The sequence below is a fragment of the Acinonyx jubatus genome, chromosome C2 (assembly GCF_027475565.1).
Source record: "Acinonyx jubatus isolate Ajub_Pintada_27869175 chromosome C2, VMU_Ajub_asm_v1.0, whole genome shotgun sequence".
NCBI lineage: Eukaryota > Metazoa > Chordata > Mammalia > Carnivora > Felidae > Acinonyx > Acinonyx jubatus.
In genome coordinates, this window is record NC_069384.1 from 104,415,383 (window position 1) to 104,426,136 (window position 10,754).

General features: G+C 43.2%; 1 pseudogene; it reads left to right on the plus strand.

Moving 5' to 3' along the window:
• The first annotated feature begins 1,545 nt into the window (after positions 1–1,545).
• LOC128315391 (P2Y purinoceptor 3-like) lies at positions 1,546–2,672 on the plus strand (annotated as a pseudogene).
• The last annotated feature ends 8,082 nt before the right edge of the window (positions 2,673–10,754 follow it).

Sequence of the window (10,754 nt, forward strand, 5' to 3'; positions counted from 1 at the left end):
AAGCTTTGCTCTGCTTTGCTCAAGTAGATTGTAAAGCCAGTTAGCAAGGTGGCGAGCCCGTGTGCAAGCTGCAGCATAGACAGCCACCGTCCTGCAGCCTCAGAACATCAGTCCCAACCTTCAAGCTTCAGGCTTCGGCTCAGACACTGGCCTCACCGCCCACTCACCCAGTCTGAGGGACACCCTTAACTCCTCTTCTGGTGCATGCCCCAAGTCCACTCAGTCCTGTCATTCTTGCCCCATCTCCAGGGACAGGTCCCTCCCCTCCATCCATGCTGCACGGCCTCACTGGAAGTACGGAGCATCTCTCACCTGCATGCATTGCTACAGTCCCTTACAGTCCAACTGCTCCAGGCCCAGTTCCAGGCTCCTGGGTATCTCCCTCAAACAGCCTATCCCATCACCATCGTGCTGAAGAACATCCATCCTCTTTATGATGGCATCCCTCGTGCTGGCTCTCCTGTCACCCCAGGACACACCGTGCTCTTAAGCTCCATTCCCTTTCATGGGCTGCCTCCCCCACCCCATGGGAAGGCCTCTTACCCTTCTTTGTCTCTGTTCTTCTCCCAAGCAGCTCAAATGGCACCTCATTAGGAAGCCTTCACTCGACTCCCTTAGCAGAGAACTGTTGCATCCTGCTGGTCTTCACAGCATTTTGTTGACCACTCTTTACACTGTTACAATTAGCTGTATTGGTTTCTGTCTTCCCCACCAGACTGTGAAATCCTGGACAGCAAGAGCCATATTTTATTCATCTTTGTGTCCCTAGTGCCAGACCCAATAGATATGCTCAATAAATGTTTGTTGACTGACAGAGTGAATGAGGTCTCTGCTCCTTTTGTTGTGAATAAAGCTATATGTTATATAGGCAACACTCAATTTATCCCAAAATTACCTATCTTAAACCTTTCTCTCTTGCCCTGTATTAACTTATCTTTCTGAATGTTAGACCCTAGAAATAAACTTTTCATTTCTGTAGACTCCATGCTGATTGGCTGACTGACCCACTGACTTCCCAATGGGACAGAAACCGGCAGGCTCCACACACAGCTTCCTCAGCTACATGGATCTATTAGGTCTGCTTTGTCAGCAGAAATGGGAATATGGAAGAAGTTGCACCTGGCTTCATGGCTCACATCTGTTTTCTTGGATGTTCGGGATGCTGAGATGGTTAATAAGCAAATCAGCCTCAGTATTCAAATAGGCAGTTAATAAATCCTGAAAGAGATACAAATAAAAATCCCCTTGGAGATTTCCTGACTCTATGCAAAGGACTCTAGCCAGAGGACCAGTCACACTGTTCCAGGTTGTATACCCTGTTTAAATGACAGGAAGCACCATGTGTGTTTGGGCCTCCTGTCACAACCCAGCCTAGAGCAGCAAGCATACAAGATAGTGTAGGGCCAGCCCTCTGGACCTGGTAAGTCTACAAGCTCGGCTTTTAAAGGCTGCTGTGCCCTTGAATTTACATTTTCTTTCCTGGAGTTAGCCTCTTTCAAACAAGGACTCTGACCAGACTTTGGGAACACAGAGTAAAATGCCAAATCAAGGGAGAGGCTGACACTCAGCCAAGGTCATGATGCTATGCTGCCCATTTTCTTTCCTCCCAGGGGAAGCACAAGCAGGAGCAGTTATGGTCCCAGAGGGAGCTTCCCAGGAGATGGAGATGCTGGATACTAATGCCTCAAAGGAACAGAGATTCTGCAAGTTCTCGGAGGACTACAAGCAAATCTACCTCTCCCTGACCTACAGTATCATCCTCGTGCTAGGGCTGCCCCTGAATGTCATGGTCTTGTGGCTCTCCTGGCGTCAAAGCAAGCGCTGGAGCTGTGCCACCATCTATCTGGTGAACCTGATGGTAGCTGACCTGCTTTATGTGCTGACGCTACCCTTTCTCATCATCACCTACTCCCTGGGTGACAGGTGGCCCTTCGGGGAGCTGCTGTGCAGGCTGGTGCGCTTCCTGTTCTACACCAACCTCTATGGCAGCATCCTGCTACTGACCTGCATCTCTGTGCACCGCTTCCTGGGCGTGTGCCACCCCCTGCGTTCACTGCCCTACCGGACCCGCTGGCATGCCTTCCTGGGCACTGCCACCACCTGGGCCCTGGTGGTCGTCCAGCTACTGCCCACACTGTTCTTCTCCCAAACAGACTACATCGACGGCCAGATGGTCTGCTACGACATGACAAGCCCTGAAAATTTTGATCGGTTTTTCACCTACGGCATGGTTCTAACGTTGTCTGGCTTTGTCTTTCCTTCTTTGGTCATCTTGGTGTGCTACTCGCTGATGGTGAAGAGACTGATCAAGCCAGGAGAGACCCTCATGAGGACAGGCAATGCAGCCCGGACCAAGTCCATCCGGACCATCTTGCTGGTGTGCGGCCTCTTCACCGTCTGCTTTGTGCCCTTCCACATCACACGCTCCCTCTACCTCACACTCCACTACCTATCTTCAGAGGACTGCCAGCTCTTGATGGTGGCCAGCTTGGCCTATAAGCTATGGAGACCACTGGTGAGCATGAGCAGCTGCCTCAACCCAATCCTGTACTTTCTATCCGTGGGGAACAATGGAGTCAGGCTCTTTCAGGAACTCAGGCATAACAAGGTGGGTGAGCACCCAGCTGGAGCCAAGGGAGAGAGACCCAGGGGTGGGCAGATCTGGGTACTGACAAGATGAAGTTTGGAGACAATGAGCTCCAAGATGTTGACAATGACTGGTTTGAACACAGTCATGTGCTACTAGGAGGGGCTCAAGGTCTCCTAGTGGTGTCCTGCTACAAAGGATTTTATATTGATGTTAAGAAATTTTAAAGTAAGAATATGGAAACAACCACCAACACAAAAGAAAACTTTTTTATTTTAATCAAAGCTGATATTTATCTCATCATTCAGGCCTCGGCTTAACTGTCACCTCCTCAAAAGCCATTTCTACCCACCCTAGTTAACAATGACCTCTCTCCTTACAACCCAGTCACTCTCTATTTCCCTAGCTATTGTCTTTTTAACACTTAGTACCTGAACTTGTTAATTTTAGTTATTTATAGTGTGTCTCTTCCCCCTAGAACTTAGGTTCCAATAGGACAGGGACCTCATCTGTTTGACTCCTGTACCCCTAACAGCAGTCTCCACAGCAGGGCCCAGCACACAGTAAGTGCACAATAAATAGGAGTGGAATGAATAAGTAACAGATGGATGGATGGATGGATGGATGGATGGATGGATGCATGGATGGATGGATGGATGGATGGATAAGTGAATAAAGCCCTTACTATGTAAGAGCACTTTACATGAAGGGACTCATTTAATCCTCACAACAACCCTTGGAGGTGGGAGCTAATGTTAGCCCCATTTACAGATAAGAAAACTGAAGCACAGAGCTTTAAGTAATTTGTCCAAGGTCAGCCAGTTGGAGAATGCCCAGATCACAGTGCTAGATGGAAGCTTTGGACCCAGGCACTGACCTCTGAAGCATACACTCCTAAGACTGAAACATATATGGCCCAATCCAAACACTGGTCAAGAGCCAGCCAAGTTCTCCTCAATAACACCAGCTCATTGTTTTAGATCAGCTCACCTCTCACAGAATTGCTCTCATGGGCAGACCACTGGGGGTATACAGTAGGTGTTCTTTTCCTACACTTTTTAACCAGAGTTCTGATTAAGGTTAGAAAACGCTCTGCAGGATAAAGTGGGGAAAACAGGATAATGTGGCTGCATGAATGATGATTCACCTTATTCTTACTTGAACATAATGTCAGTTTATGACAGAAAAGTTTTACTACTATCTTTAATCATAATATGATGTTCATTCAAAAAAATAAAGATCCAAAGTAATCCAAAAAGATAACCTTAAAAACCTCTCATATTTGAACAATAATGATCTCCAAGGAGTTCTCAAATCTAAACATACATTATTTAATAATTCATTATAATCTCCCTATGAAGAGGTGGATAAGCCTTTTTAATAAAAACCAAAATGTAACCCCTCATTACTATCCTACTCTAATTACAGGAAGTGTCTGAGTAAGCCATGTAGATGTCTAAATTATAAAATTTTATTCTAAAAGTGCAGTTTATTGCTTTCAAGGGCACATAATAATTAGAACTAGACGAAGTGTTGCCTAGCAGAATTCCTTAGGATAATTAATTTAATGAATAGGCAAGGATGTTTTCTAATTAGCAGGTCAGCTGTTTCCACATAAGTGCCTCTGCTGCAGCTAAAAGAACTTACAACTGTTTGCTCTTTCGAACATTCTCTCAGTTCTCTTGCTTGTATTTTTCATTTTTGTCCCTTTCTTTGCATAGCAGCACACAGGGAAGAATCAGCTAGCCAACAGTCCCAATTATCACCCCTACAAATTAATATGGCTTACGTTAATGGAAAATTGGTGCACTAGGTTCCTCAATAAAAGCATAAAGCCACCCCATATTCCCCACTTAGTCCTTACCTCTAATGCACACCAGCCTGCCAACCCTGGAGGTGAGAAGAAAACTAATCTAAAATCCTCAGAATATATCACCTTCATCTAAAAAGCAAGTGTGTTAACACCCCTGACCAAAGTTTTCCAGCCATTAGTCTTTCTTAACTTAGGTGCTTGCAATTATTTCTCTGATCCATATAATGCTAATTTTGCTCTGCAGACCTTCTGACCTACTTAACAGCAAAGCATAAGCATCCATTTTTAACTTACTTCTGGAGAGTTGGGATCAAAAAAGTTTAACTTAGTTGATATTAAATCCCGGTTTTCAGGGACAATTATATCAAGACAAAAATCTCAAGACAAGAATCTAAGTAGATTCTTCCCTTTGAAAACAGGACCACCTTGTAAGGGGAGCTGGGAACCCACTGCCCAACGTAAGTCAAGGGGATGTTCTTGACTCCCTTGTGGTCATTGAAAACCCATCTATAGAAAGGGACAAGAAGACTAGAAGAAACAAAAGTTCTTCCTAGGTCTACTCATTCAATGCCCACCACCCTGATAAAAGCTGGGACCTTCAAATGTGTTATTGCCCTGAGCCCCACGAATCTTGCATAATCTGCCTGGCTGTTTTGACAAGCTAAAACAAAACTGAAGGTCAGCAAATATTACCATGTTCAAAATACCATAACTGGGGCAGTAGTAGATACCAATATAATGGCTGTAGCCACCTACAAAAGGGTCAAGGATGTTACAGACTGTTGAAGAAACAAAACAAAAACATACAAACAACAACATGAATGCTAATTAAACAGTTTCTGCAGCTACAAAAGAAATGTCAGTTGTTGATTAATCAAAAATGAACAGTACAGGCAGTAAGTATTAGGGAAGTTTCATGAGCAGGGGTAAGAATACTACTGGCTGAGAGGCCACGAAAGGCATTATGAGCATGAGGAAGATTGGTGAAATTTCAAACAGCACAATTTCCCACGCAGGTTCAAGAAAACGGAAAATCTGTGTGAGAGCCAAATGTTGGTTCCTGAAGGGGAGGAGGTGGGCTAAAGTGTGATTACAAAGGCCACCCCAAACCCAGCAAAGAACCACTCAAGGCACAGAGAATCTCCGAGGTCATTTGAGCAGGAGAGTGTATGATCAAAACTGTGGCTCAGGAACTTAATCTGGCACCTCCCGTGTTTCGAATGAATTAAGGAAGAGGAACAAACTGTCACAGAAGACTTCTGTGAGGTCTCCTAATTCCTTCCCTTCAAAGCCAGCCTACACACTACCTCCACACTTTCTTTACAAGAGCATTTTCCATACATCACACTCTCCCCAATTCTGTCCATGCCCCTCCTATACCCTCACTTCCACAGGACAAAGCCCAGACTTCCCATATGGGCGTACTACACCCATCAGAGTCTATTCCCAGCTTAACTTTTCAGCTCACAGCTCTCCCAGCACTCCATGTGGATTTCTATCCCTCACATGTTTACCACTCGACACCTTGCCCAAGACCTTCTCCACATGCTTAAGTGCTCATCTTCCCAAGCCTTGGATTCTACTTCCTCCAGCTGCCTCCCATCTCACTCTGCACTGCTGACTCTCCCACTGGTTTATCACCTTGGGGTTAATGACGGGCTCCTTTATCATCCCAGGTCTGTTTTCTCTCCCCCAGTACTCCCTTTTCCAGTCTATAGAACATGGCATGCTAGCAACATTCTGAACATAGTAGACACTCAGTAAGCAATGGTGACACTGATAATGCAGACGAAGGCAATCCACATTTAGAAGACCACTGCAGTGATCCAAGCACACAGATAATGGGCATGAGTAGAACTAAAAATATTTTAAAACATATTGGAAAGAATGAACAGGAATAAAATACTTATTTAGACAAGAGTGGTAAGGGAGGCAGAACAAAAATGACTCTGAGACTCCAAGTCTGAGAAATCAAAAGAATGATAAACTAGCACCTAGCACATGGTAGGCACTCAGCAGTCATTGGGGAAAGAAAGAGAGGGAGGGAGGGTGTGCATTGTAGGGGAGAGTTCAGATTCAGACAAGTTAAATGTGAGTGTCTAGGGAGGCCTCAGCAGGAAATGCAGGATGGAGGTTCAGAGACAGCTTAGGCTCAGCTCTGAGTCTAGAGTTATCTGTCCAGCAAAGTATTCAAAGCTGCAGATGTAAATGGTACCTCTGAGAAAGGAGGAAAGAGAAAGAACAGAGGACCTAGGAGATACAGGAACCATAAAAATCCTGACAGGTAACACAGTGAGAGGAAATGGTACTGGATAATAGAGCACTGGAAAATCAAATGAGGGAACAGTTTGAAGAAAGGGGGTAATGAATCACGAGTGTCACATGAGGGGAACCTGGGTGGCTCAGTTGGTTAAGCGTCTGGCTCCGGCTCAGGTCGTGATCTCACAGTTCATGAGTTCGAGCCCTGAGTCGGGCTCTGTGCTGACAGCTCAGAGCCTGGAGCCTGCTTTGGATTCTGTGTCTCCCTCTCTCTCTGACCCTCACCACGCACACTCTGTCTCTCTCTCTCAAAAACAAATAAACATTAAAAAATTAAAAAAAATTTAAAAAGAAGAGTGTCACATGAAACAGACTAGTCAAAGAGAATGAACAGCTATCTCTTGGCAAATAACTCAATTGCCACCTCTTCCAAGAAGCCTTCCCTGATCATGCATCAGAACATCTTTTCCCTTCTCTGACCCATTATCCACGCCACAAGCACACATCCCTTCTACCAAGCATGAGTGGCAATGTTTAAATCCTCTTACTTCCCCTGCCACAGGATGTAGCAAAGGTTTCAACATATGGGTACTCACTAAATCTTTGTAGAATGAACACAAAGCAAATGATTCTCCTGTGTACGCTTTTCTGGAATTACTGCCTAAATCCAATTTATGAATGTGTGCCTATAAAATTAAATCACAAGTTGCCTGGGATTTATCTGTTCTAACACTCACCAACTCCAATTCAAAGCAATTCCAGAATATACAATACCTGCAAGCATTCATACTTTGCAGCCCACATTTTAAAGACAATAAAGAGGGGAAATGTTTCACAAAGTTGTTTGCAATTAAACATAACTTAACCTAACCTTATAAAGTTATATATTCTCATTATCTTTTACTTTCTTGTAAACAAGCCAAATTCCTTTAGTATTTCAATTTCTCAACTTTTTGTTTTGTTGAGAGGTTTTGGGTTTTTTTTTAATGTTATCAAACTTCAAAGATAATGGCCTCAAGAAGAAATCCATGATGAGAAGTAGAACTTGGGTTCTTGCAGCAAGCTGTAGCTGGGAATTTTTAGTGGTTAAACCATGAACAAAAACCGAAAAGTGCCACTTCAAGAAAATTAAAGACTTGCAGAGTATGAAAATGTTCCACTCTACAAGTAGAAAAACACATTAACAACAAGACCTTTCTAAAGCATTAACCTCACAATTAAAAACAAAAACAAAAACAGCTGCTGAAGACTCCTTATGTTCTCTCTTATAAATAACCTAGTTTCTTCCAAGAGTAGGCTACCTTTTTTATCCTAATTTCTACCTTGGATTCCTATTCCAAATCATTACAAGCTGGCTGCTCTTTCTTGGTTAAATGGCACCACCGTCCATTCAAGCCAGAAATCTGGGAGTTGTCCTCAATTCCAGCCTTTCCCCAACCTCACGTCATGATCATGCTGTCAGTTCAGCCTCTAAGCATCACTAGAACTTGTCCTCTCCTGCCACTGCCTTAGTTCAAATCCTCATTACCTCTCGTGAGCTTCACTGCTCCAACCTATTAAACATCCTCTTGACTCCAGATTTGTTCCCCTCAACCTCTACTTCATTTTCTTCCTTCTGCTTCTAGGGTCATCTTTCTGAAATGTAAACCCTATCTGAATCCCCAACAGAAAAATCTTCCAAAAGAACCTCCCATTTTCCTTCAGGATTAACATCATGCTGAACATGGAATGAAAGGGCCTCAGCAATCTGCCTTGTACCAAACAAAACTTTCAAGCTAAACTCCCCTGGCACCCCTTCACTCCATTTTCATTAACCAGCAAGCTCGCTCAGGATTAGCTCTGGGACCTCCTGTCCTCCCCATTCTTGCCCCACTCCTCCCCTGCTTAGGTGAATCATCTTACTCATTCTTTATGATACAGCTCAAAGACCATCTCCTCTGGGAAACTTGGAAGTATTCTAGGTCCTCTGAACCCCATTAGCCATTGCTCTATGACAGTGCTCATCACACTGTATCACAATCACAGAATCACTGAGCCTTTGTCTGTTTACTCCATGCATCTATGCAACCCTTGAGGGGGATGGTCTACATTTCCCACATCTCTGAATCGTCATCCCTAGTGAAGAGCCTTAGGATCAGTGATGCCAGAAACAAGTGATGACACAGAAGTCTGTCATATCTTACATCATCAAGCATCATCACGTTATTATAGCATCCTGCTTTGTTTTTCCCACAACTGGTTTTCTTTGAATTATAAGATGGTATCAAACATATCTCCCAATTTCAGAGATATTAAAGATGAAATATTGTAGTCTATGAAATACAGCATATTAACTTAAGTAACATGATCATAAAAACTTTATGTACTTAGTCAACAGACTAGAAAAGCATTTTAGCAGTTGAAGTGTTAAAAAATAAACCAAACAACTCTTAAATGAAGGGAACACGTTTACATTACCTTAAAATATTACAATATTTTTTTCTTTAAAATGGTAATTGAGGAATTGTTCTGTATCCTAATTGTGGTAGTCTGAACACAAATCTCTATTAAAATTCATAGAACTTTAAAATAAAATTAAAGCTATGGAAAATATTTCTAAACATCCATTAAATACACCTGCCTTCTTAGACCCATCCCCCCAACTCTCCATTCACCAAGCCTGGATTCCACCTTCCCAGACCCCACTAGTACCCAAAGAGGATGCTTATTTCTCCTCTGACACTCTCCCATTTCGTGATCGGTGACTTTCAAATCTGAGCTAACCTCTCTCCAGGCACACCTGCCCACTCTATGTTCCCACCTGAGACATATGTTCCAGCCATTTCTCTCCCAGAACAGTGGCTGCTTAAGCCCAGACTCTCCCCTCTCTCATCCTCTTCCCACCTCACCCCATCAACTGTCCACCTCTTGTCCACCATACCCTGTGAAATCTAGGCTCTATTGGATTAAGGAGGGGAAAAAGAGAAGAGGGTTCACCTTGTGTCCTGACACTTTTATTTACCTCTTCCCCAGGGCAGATAGGGTCGCGCCTGAACACACTAAGACGCTGAACCCTGAAATAATCAGATTTCCCTTAAAAAAAAAAAAAAAACAAACAAGCCTCAATATTGGGGCAGCGGGCAGGAGAGTTAGACAAACCTTGCAAGAAGCTTGAAAGTGTCATCAGTGCACAATTTCAGCTGTTTGTAAACAACCCACTGTATCCTAGAAATTTCCAAGCATGCTCCATTTATTTGCCACAGTGTCCAAAGGAATCTGAGCATAATTGTAAGACAGTCCATCTTCTCCGATCTATCAACTAAATGCAAGGAATGGACAGATATTTCTCTCGACAGTGTTTTAGGTCATCCATCAATGAATATATATCTAACATGTGGCAATAAACTATATCTGTATGTTTCATACATTAAGTACGTGAGTGCTAGAAGGAATTCTAGTAATACTCCATTTCGCTAATCAGAAAATGGAAGCACAGGAAACTACAACCTAGTAAAACTTAGAAGACAAGCATGGAAGATGATCTTCAAAAAGACAAATTCCTACAAAGTACACACTAATCCCAAATGGAATGCCTCATAGGTCTACTGATTTTTCATTACACAACTGATGTGCAGTCAAACCTATGGGGGAAAAAATCATTTTAGGAAGTTGAGGGAGTTAAGCAGGGTTGCTGACAAGATGTGGGACTGATAAAGATCCACAAGGAGAAGAAGTGTGTACTTGAGTACGTGACCTTATATAGGAATACCTCATGGGTAAGTGGTAATAAGTATGTAATAAGTTTGGTTGTCACCTACCTGTAGGACGTCAAGGACATTTCAGTATTTCTTACAAAACATCAGAGTTTTCCCCATTAACCTCTAGGTGGCAAATCTGTGTTCAGGACCTAAATTCAGTTTTCCCATGTTGCACTCCAAGAACATGCAAATGGAAGAAGTCAAGGGGGATGAAACTGAGGTTAAGGCATTCCAGAATCATGGAGAGCTTGCAGACAATTTGAAGGTGTTTTCTGCCACTACTGGGAACAGAATATGTGTTATTTCATTAGTCTTTACCCCATTCTCTATTCTGTCTCTCAAGGTTCCCTTCACATTC